The sequence below is a fragment of the Tupaia chinensis genome, unplaced genomic scaffold (genome assembly GCF_000334495.1).
Source record: "Tupaia chinensis unplaced genomic scaffold, TupChi_1.0 Scaffold000133_1, whole genome shotgun sequence".
Taxonomy (NCBI): domain Eukaryota; kingdom Metazoa; phylum Chordata; class Mammalia; order Scandentia; family Tupaiidae; genus Tupaia; species Tupaia belangeri.
Window position 1 is genome coordinate 239945 of NW_006159602.1, and position 10448 is coordinate 250392.

The 10448-nt window shown below is 38.6% G+C and overlaps 1 protein-coding gene across 1 annotated transcript in view; it reads left to right on the forward strand.

Moving 5' to 3' along the window:
* The window catches only part of CUNH14orf39 (chromosome unknown C14orf39 homolog), a 62694-nt gene that overhangs the window by 2582 nt on the left and 49664 nt on the right, over positions 1 to 10448 (forward strand). The gene's annotated exons all lie outside the window — the stretch shown is intronic.

A 10448-nucleotide genomic window follows, 5' to 3' on the forward strand; every position in this document is an offset into this window, starting at 1 on the left:
TCTTTCCCTCATTCTCTCTCTGTGTCTCTCTCTGGTCAAATTAAAATAAATTAATGAATAAATAAAATTAAATAAATAATTTTAAAAAAGAGGAAAAACCTCTCCAAAAAAGAAAGGAAAAAAAAAAAAAAACAAGGGATCACAAGAAGTTTGAAAGAAATACAGAAGTAAGGGCTACAAGACCTCATTAATTTAGGTCTGATTAGTTTTAATACTGAGTTTTGAATTACCTAACTCAATATATAAAATTCTATTAGATAAATTTGAAATAGTTTTCATTTTTGAATTTTCAAGATCTTATTTTGGTGCAGGAAAATGCTGCCTATAATTTTTCATTTTGTAAAGAATTATTTTTAAATTTTATATTTATTTTAAAAGATTGATCAGAGACAGAAAGAGAAAGGGAAAGTGAGAAAGCAAGCCATCAGGTCCAGGACTAGAACTGCTGTTGGCCATGTGGGAGTCCAGTGCCTTAACTACCATGTTACCTGCTGGCCCCTTGTCTATAATTTTTTAAAATACAAGTTTTCAATATGTTAAGAATTCTTTCAAAATGGCTTCAAGTTCTAGATTCTAGTAGTTAAATCTGGTATAAGACAAACATTTTGAAAGAGAAATATGACTAGAACCCTATTGCTTATTGCAAATACGTATTAAAATATATTGGTTTCTGGGAACCAGCAGTTAGCGTAATGGCTATGTCGCTGGATTCCCACGTAGTCGACCGCGGTTCACATCCTGGACCCGGTGGCTTAGAACTCACGCCGTGCGCATGTGCGTGCGTGCCCAAGATCCCGAGAGGAGAATGGAGGAGAAGGTATTGCGGCATGACCATCCCCCCTGGAGCGTGATTTCTTGCTGTCTCTATGTCTCTGTCTGTCTGGCGAGCGCATGCGCCCTATAGCGAAAACCTCTCAAAAAAAAAAAAAAAGTATTGGTTTCAGGGCCAGCAAGTGGTGTGGTGTTAAGGTGCTGGAAACTCCCACATGGCCAACCATGGTTCAAGTCCTGGACCTGGTGGCTTGCTTTCTCACTTTCTCTCTCTTGTCAAATTAAAATAAATGAATGAAGAAATTAAATTAAATAATTTAAAGAATGTATTGGTGGGGCCAGCAGGTGGTGTCATGGTTAAGGATGCTGGACTCCCACATGGCCAACCATGGTTTGAGTCTCGGACCTGGCAGCTTGCTTTCTCACTCTCTCTCACTCTGTCCCTCTCTGGTCAAATTAAACTAACTAAATAAATTTTTAAAAATGTATTGGTTTCTGCACTTAATTTATGTGGACCATTGTTTTTGTATTAAGTGCCATAGAATCACATTTATTTTGAAATGTTTTGTTACTCAAAATTTTAATAAGCCTTGGGAACCAGCAGTTAGCGTAATGGCTATGTCGCTGGACTCCCACATTGTCGGCCGCGGTTTGCGTCCTGGACCCGGTGACTTAAAACTCACATCGGGTGCGTGTGCATGTGTACCCAAGATCCTGAGAGGAGAATGGAGGGACAGGGGTTGCGGCGTGACCATCCCCCCTGGGGGATGATTTCTCGCTTTCTGTCTCTATGTCTCTGTCTGGCAAACACACGCGCCCTATAGCGAAAACCTCTCCAAAAAAATTTTTTTTTATTAAGCTTTTCGGTTCTTCCCCATTACTTTTTTTTCCCACTGCATTAAGAAGTAATAAAAGCAACATATGCCTAGTATAAAAATGCTATCTATACTGGAATGTATAATATAAAATGTTTGTTTTTCCCTGCTTACAGTTCCCATCCCCTGCTCCTCCTTCTAGGTAATCACTCTTAACAGTTGTATCCTTTTTTTTGGAGAGGTTTTTGCTATAGGGCATGTGCACTCGCCAGACAGACAGAGATAGAGAGACAGAAAGCGAGAAATCACCCCCCAAGGGGGATGGCCACACTGCAATCCCTTCTCCATTCTCCTCTCGGGATCTTGGGCACGCACACACATGTGCCCAGCGTGAGTTTAAGCCGCTGGGTCCGGTACTCGAACCGCAGTCGACCACGTGGGAGTTCAGTGACATATCCATTACACTAACTGCTCATCCCCAAAAGTTGTATCCTTTCAGATCTTGAATTTTAACATCATTATTACACACACATGCACCTGTCTATATAATCCTTTTTCTTTTTCACAAAAATGGTATTATACCATATTTACTCTCTCTTTTTTCAATATAACTATATGTAATTATATAGAGATTTCATTCCTTTAAACAGCTCTATAGTATTTTTTCTTTTATTCTCCCAGCAGACAATGTGTGAAAACATTTTTCTTTATACCACACAATTTTTAAAAATAATATTCTTACAAAGAATATTACTTCTATAAATAGAAAATGAATTATTAAGAAGAACAGTGTGTGAGAATTCCTATTTCCTCATACCATTGCCAACACTGGAATTATCAATGTTTAAATATTTTGGAAATGTGAGCGGTGATCTGTATGTGATCTATAGTGATCTATCTATATATATCTATAGGATGCGCGCATTCTCCAGAAAGACAGAGTCAGAAAGCGAGAAATCACCCCCCAGGGAGGATGGTCATGCCATGATCCCTTCTCTGTTCTCTTGGGATCTTGGGCATGCATGCACACATGCCCCTGCGTGAGCTTAAGCCATTGGGTCTGGGACTCGAACCATGGTCAACTACATGGGAGTCCAGCAACATAGCCATTATGCCAACTGCTGGTCCCCAGCTGTATAATATTTTAAAGTACTGATATATCAAAGTTATTTAACTATTTCTCTAGTAGTGGACATTTAAGTAATTTCCACTTTTTCCTTATTATAAACAAGTATTTCTCCATATTTATAGAACTATTGCTATAGAATGGACCATTAGAAGTCAAATTGCTAGATTAAGAGTATGGAGGGCTGGCATTATGGTGCAGTGCTTAAGTGCCATGTAGAAAAGCTGGATCTCACATGACCAACTGCAGGTTCAAATCCTGCCTAGGTGGCAACATGTCAGGTAGTACACATGCCCAGGATCCTGATGGGGTAGAGAAAGGAAGAAAAGGAATGGGCAAGAATCATTGAGAGTGCTCTGTCTCTCTGTCTCCCCCCCTCTCATATATACATACTCTGGCATTACAAAAAGAGAAAATATGAGCCCGACAGGTAGCATGGTGGTTAAGGTGCTGGATTTCCATGTGGCTGAGAACAGTTTGAGTCCTGGACTTGGTGGTTTGCATTCTCTCTTTCTCTCTCTCTCTCTCTGTCTCTCTCTGGTCAAATTAAAAATACAAATTAAATTAATTGTTTTTTTTAAAAAAGAGAAAATACACATTTAAACATTTACTAATACCAAGCTGCTTTCCAAAAGGGTTATACCAGTTTATACTCCCAGCAGACAAGGTATGAAAACGTTTTTCTTTATATCACACAATTTTAAAAAATAATATTCTTACAAACAATATTACTTCTATAAATAGAAAATGAATTATTAAGAAGAACAATGTGTGAGAATTCCTATTTCCTCATACCGTTGCCATCACTGCAATTATCAATGTTTAAATATTTTGGAAATTTGAGCAGTGATCTATATGTTGGTGAGCTTTTATTTTGATTTGGGTTTTATTACGGTAGGTTTTACCAGTAGTGTCCCTTAATTAGGTACAATGGGTGCTGGAAATATACTGAAAGTTTCTCCTTAGAACCTACTGTGTCCTAGATAAACTATTCTTTAGGCAAGCTTGATCGCTGCTGGAGTCTGAGGAGAGTTGGTAGGATCTGTTGATTTTTTTTTTTTTTTTTTGAGAGAGATTTTTCTGTAGGGCATGTATGCTCACCAGAGAGACAGAGACAGACAAAAAGTAAGAAATCACTCCATGGTGATAGCCATGCTGCAATCCCTTCTCCTCCATTCTTCTCTTTGGATTTTGAGCATGTGTGCGTGCACTCACCTGGCATAAGTTTTAAGCCACCAGATCCAGGACTCTAACTGCAATTGAAATGCATTGGAGTCCAGTAATGTAACCCTTAGGCCTTCTGCTAGTTCCAAGATCTGTTGATTTTTTTTATACGTTCAAATTCATGATAACCTCTTGTTCTGATTTAAGTATGCTGATTAAAAAGTTTTAATGTGAGGGCCAGCAGATGGCATAGCAGTTACATCACCGGATTCCCATGTGGTTGATTGTGGTTCAAGTTCTGAATCTGGTGGCATGTGTGTGTGCATGTCTAAGATTCCAAGAGGAGAATGGAGAAAAAAGGATTGTGGTGTAACCATCCCTCCAGGGAGGTGATTTCTCACTTTCCCTCTCACTGTCTCAGTCTCTCTCTGGCAAGTGTATGCACCATAAGGCAAAAATTTCTTAAAAAAAAAAAACCTTTTAATGTGAAATATAGGTCCATGCCAAGTACTGGGTACTGGAAGAAAATATCAGTGACTACATATTCTTTGAGAGAGGAAGACTTTTTTTTTTTTTTTTTAAAGGTTTTTGCCATAGGATCACGCATTCCCTGGAGAGAGAATGAAAGGGAAAGTGAGAAATCATCTGTCTGGGGGATGGCCACACCATCATCTCTTCTTCTGGGATTTTGGGCACACATGCATGCACGTACACATGCCCAGCATGATTTTTCAAGTCACTGGGTCTGAGACTCTAACCACTCCCATGTGGAAGTCATAACCACCATGTTATCTGCCGGCCTCAAGAAGGACTTTTCTAAGTATATTACCAAAGTCAGAAATCATATAGGAAAATAAATTAAACTCTCTCATACACTAGGTGAATGTACACTGGTACAAGTCTTTTAGAATATGCCAATAGTATTTTAACCGCTGTGCTATGTGGCTGGCCCCAAATTGGCTTTCTTAGATTCCACATATAAGTGAGATCATACACTACAGGTTGAGTATCCCTTATCTGGTATACTTGGGACCGGAAGTGTTTTGAATGTTGGATTTTGGGGGATTTTTGTATACATATGGGTGGGTGGGTGTGTGTGTGTGTGTATACTCATATATACATATATTTTGGATTTCAGATTTTCACATTGTTGTTGTTCAGCCTATATTTTCTTTTCTGTGCCTAGCTTATTTCACATATTTTAGCATAATGTCCTACAGTTCCATTTGTGTTGTCATGAATGACAGTATTTTCTTATTGACACATTGTGTCTGTGTGTACCTGACATTTTCTTTGTTCATTAATTTGTTGATGAACATTGAGTTGATTCCACACCTTGACTATTGCAGATAAGGCTGAAGTAAATAGACTTGGGAGTGTAGCTATCTCTTTGACATACTTAGTTCAGTTGTTTTGGTTATGTACCCACAACTGGGATGGCCAGATCATATGGTAATTCAGTTTTTAATTATTTAAGGACCCTCCATACTATTTCCAAAATGGCTGTACAAATTTATATTCCTATCGGGAACCAGCAGTTAGCGTAATGGCTATGTCACTGAACTCCCAGGTAGTTGACCGCAGTTCGCGTCCCGGACCCGGTGGCTTGAAACTCATGCTGGGCGCATGTGTGTGCATGCCCAAGATCCTGAGAGGAGAGTGGAGGAGAAGGGATTGCAGCGTGACCATCTCCCCTGGGGGGTGATTTCTCGCTTTCTGTCTCTATGTCTCTCTCTCTCTGTCTGGCGAGCGCATGCGCCCTATAGCGAAAAAATCTCTCCAAAAAAAAATTTTTTTAAATTTATATTCCGATCAACAGTGTTCAAGGATTCTTTTTCCTCCATATCTTTGCAAACATTTTTTTTATTATTTGTCTTTTTAATAGTAGCCATTTAAAAAGATGCGGGTCTCATGGTGGTTTAATTTGCATTTCTCCAATAGAGATGTTGAGTGTTTTTTTTTTTAAAGAATTATTTTATTTATTTTTTGTTATTATTATTTTCACATGAATTTTGCCAGAGAAAGACAGAGGGAGAGTTAGAAACAAGCTACTAGGTCTGGGACTCAGACTGCTGTTGGCCATGTGGGAATTCCAGCACCTTAACCACCATCGCCATGCCACTTGCTGGTCCTGAATATTTTTTTCCTTTATTGTATGTTTATATGTATCTTTTTTGAGAAATGTCTGTTGAGGTCCTTTGCCTTTTACTTTAAAAATCTGGTTATTCGTTCTGTTGATGTTTGAGTTTTATTTAAACCACTTAATAGGAAAACATTGGAAGCAACTCTGATGTTCAATATTACAAGATTGGTTAGATAAATTTTGTATATCCTTATGAATGAACATTAGATAGCCAATAAAATTATGATAGAGATGTACATTTACTAACATGAAAAGATGTTACCAGTAGATTGCAAATTGAACAAAGCAAATTATAAAACAATATTCATAGTATAAATGCAATTTAGTAATTGTATATGTATATATATTATAACTAGAAAAAGTCTAAAAGAACACCAAAAAGGAGATCAAAATGATTATAGTAAATATCTATTCAGTATCTCTTATGAAATTTTTAAATACTTAGACTGTTTATGTATAACCTTTGAACTTCTAATTCCATTTTGAAGGATATTTTTTAAGGAAATGATCAGAAATTCAGACAGATATTTAAGTACAAGTCTGTTCAGTAAGTGATAAAGATGACTTCATGATTTATGATATTTATAGAAAAATCTGGAAACAATTTATTAAAACAATAGTAGCATTAAATGTTGAGAAGGTAGATGATAGTTATTTTATATATATATATTTTGCTTCCAAAAAAATTTTAAATTATTAGAAAAAATAGGAATTATTTGAATAATACTTAGAATGAAAACTGCAATAGTGTATTCTAATTTTAGATTTTCATATTGGCAATATTTTTTCAATTTATGTAATAAAATAACCAATGTGTAAGATGAATATTCATTTTATTATTACGATATCATTTTCTAATACATTTTGACCTAGTTCCTTTATTGATAGCTCAGCAGGGTTTAATAATCTGTCTTTTAAAATTTTTTTAAAAGAATTATTTTATTTAACTTTATTTATTTATTTATTTATTTATTTTAATTTGACCAGAGTGGGACAGAGTAAGAGGACAGAGAGGAAAAGTGAGAAAGCAAGCCACCAGGTCTGGGATTCGAACCAAAGTCAGCCATGTGAGGGTCCAGTGTCCTTAACCACATGCCACCTGCTGGCCCCAAACTGTCTTTTTAAGTGTCAAAGAAGAAAAAAGCCTCTTTCAGGTCTAATTCTAGCTCTTTAGATCCTTAATCCAAAAGAGTTTGTTGGTCAAGACCTTATAATAATGGTGAAAAAGAAAGGCTGATGGGGGGACCAGCAGTTAGCATAATGGCTATGTTGCTAAACTCCCATGTAGTCGACCACGGTTGAGTCCCGAACCCGGTGGCTTAAACTCACGACAGGTGCGTGTGCATGCGTGCCCAAGATCTCAAGAGGAGAATGGAGGAGAAGGGATTGCGGTGTGGCCATCCCCCCTGGGGGGTGATTTCTCGCTTTCTGTCTCTCTCTCTCTCTTTCTGGCGAGCACATGCACCCTATAACAAACAAACAAATAAACAAACAAAACTCTCCAAAAGAAGAAAAAAAAGAAAGGCTGATGTTGGAATGTTATGGAGGATATAATAGACGTGGAATAACAATACATCCAGTCATGCCATGTTTGCTCCTTCTGTTGTCACAGTGCAAAAACAGGTTTCTCATAATAATGAGAGAATATGTCCTAATAAAATCATTACTAGTTGGAAATATTGAAAGTTGAAAATACATTTAATAACTTTACCTATTAAACATTATGGCTTAGCCTAGATCATCTTAAATGTGCTCAGAACACATATTAGCCTACAGCTAGGCAATATTATCTTAAGCCAAAGCCTATTTTTTTTTTTTAAGATTTATTTTTTGTTTTATTTATTATCATTATTCTTCAATTTTGACCAGAGAGAGACAGAAAGGGAGAGTGAGAAATCAACCACCAGGTTCAGGACTTGAACCGTGGTTGTCCATGTTGGAAGTCCAGCACCTCAACCACATGCCGGCTACTGACCCCCAAAGCCTCATTTATAATAAGGTATGGAATATCTTATGTAATTTATTATAAACCATATTTAAAGTGAAAACAGGATGCAGTTATTATTTTAAGTCAAAATCAATGTCAATTTAAAAAAACAAATAGTAGCTTGCACTATCATAAAGTCAGGAAATTGTAAATTGAATCATTGTAAGCTAGGGAAACACATATTGATATTTGACATAGGAGTTCATAAATGGTGGTAGTGGTGGTGGTAGATAAGATTTTTCTTGGGGCCGGCAGGTGACATGGTGGTTAAGGAGCTGAACTCCCACATGACTGACTACCGTTAGAGTCCCAGACCTGGCAGCTTACTTTCTCACTTTCCTTCTCTGTCTCTGGTCAAATTAAATAATAATAATAAATGAAATTAAATAAATAATTCTTTGGGAAAAGATATTTTTCTTGGGACTAGAAATGAACTGTAATGGCTATGTCGCTGGACTCCCACGTAGTCGACCATGGTTCCAGTCCCGGATCTGATGGCTTAAACTCAAGCCGGCGCATGTGCATGTGTGACCAGGATCCTGAGAGGAGAATGGAGGAGAAGGGACTGTGGCATGGCCATCCCCCTGGGGGATGATTTCTTACTTTCTGTCTCTCTGTCTCTTTCTGGCGAGAGCACGTGCCCTATAGCAAAAACCTCTCAAAAAAAAAATATATATATGTAATTTTTAAAAAAAAAAAGGTATGTGTGAGGAGGACTTAATGGGAACAAGGTCTATGCTAGCCAGATCCAAGGCCCTGGTTTTCCTGCATTTGCACCAGAGCACTACCTTCTTCCACTCCAAGCCAATGCCCAGCTCCTACTGATATTGGGAAACTTCCCCACTGAGAGCACATTAACTGCTTCATCTATTAAAAGGAATAAGGGCCTCCCCTGGGTTTTAAAGGAACCCCTTTAGGGCATGGAACTAGTAGAGAATAATGCTTAAGAATTTGATTGAGAATTCAGATAAGTTCTGCATTTAAATTCTGGCTCCAGGGCTGGCTCTCCTTGGTGCAAAGATAACACACTGCTCAGGAAAAGCCAGATCTCACCGAGGCAACCCTGGTTCAAATCCACAACCCCGGGTCAGCTTGAAACATACTGGCCATGTGCATGTACCCAGGATCTCACGGGCTGGAAGACTGGAGGAAGGGGATTGTGGTGTGACCAGACTCTGTGTAGAGTACCTCTCCTTTCTCTCTCTCATTCTCCTATACACCTGTATATATTCTATCATGAAAAAAGAAGAAATAAAGTCCTAGCTCAAATACTTTTTAGTTGTGTGACCTTTGGCAAGTTGCTTACACCTCTGAGTCTCCATTTCCTTATCTGGAGGAAGAGATAAGTGCCTGCCATACAAGGATTATTGTGAGGGACAAATAAGATAATGTATATTAGGTAGTGGACAAGGACCTGGCAAACAATGTTTAATAATAACAGTTATTAACAGTAGCTCTGGTACCATTAATAAATACATTTTACTGTTCTTCACACCTGCTTTAGCTTTGGGGGATACTCCACATTCGTGGTGAAAGCTAAGCTCTTCTGTCAGCAGGTTTCGTTAGCTGAATACCTGGAGAGCAATAGCCTGGCTAGGTTAAGGTGAAGGTGATATTAAAAGATATAAATGACCTGGTGGTTAACGGAGCTGGATCCACATGGCCAGTCATGTGGTTCAAGTCCCAGCCCCAGCAGCTTGAAAAACACACTGGGTGCATGTGCGTGCATGCCTCAAATCCTGACAAGTTGGAGAAAGGGAGAAAAAGGGATTGCAGTGTGATTGTAGGAGTGTGCTTTCTCCATCTCCCCACTCCCATAAGTGTATGTGCCCTCTGGTTGGTTAAATGATCTGGGGCTTAAAGATTTTCAAGCCAGGGCCAGCAGGTGGGGTGCAGGTTGAAGCAGCTGGATCCCAAGCGGCCAACTGTGCCATTCAAGTCCTGGACCCTATGACTTGAAATCACTCCAGATGCATGTGTATTCACGCCCAGGATCCCGAGAGGAGAATGGAGGAGAAAGGATTGCAGTGTGGCCAGCCCCCGGGGGGTGATTTCTCATTTTTTTCTATTTCTCTCTGTATTTTTTCCAGCAAGCACACATGTCTTATAGCAAAACTTAAAAAAAAAAAAAAAAAGAAAAAAAAAATCAGGTCAGTGTTTCAACAACCTATCAGATAAATGTTTCTTATTATTACTATCTTCAGATTTTCAGTCCAGTTCAAATAACTGCAACCACCATTTAAGTAGCTGTTCCCTATCAGGCACTCTGCTAAGCACTAAAGATTCAGAAATGGGGACCAGCAGTTGATGTAATGGCTATGTCGCTGGACTCCCATGCAGTCGACCGCAGTTCGAGTCCCAAATCCGTTGGCTTAAACTCATGCCAGGCGTGTGTGTGTGTGTGTGTGTGTGTGTGTGTGTGTGGGCGCGCGCACCTAGGCC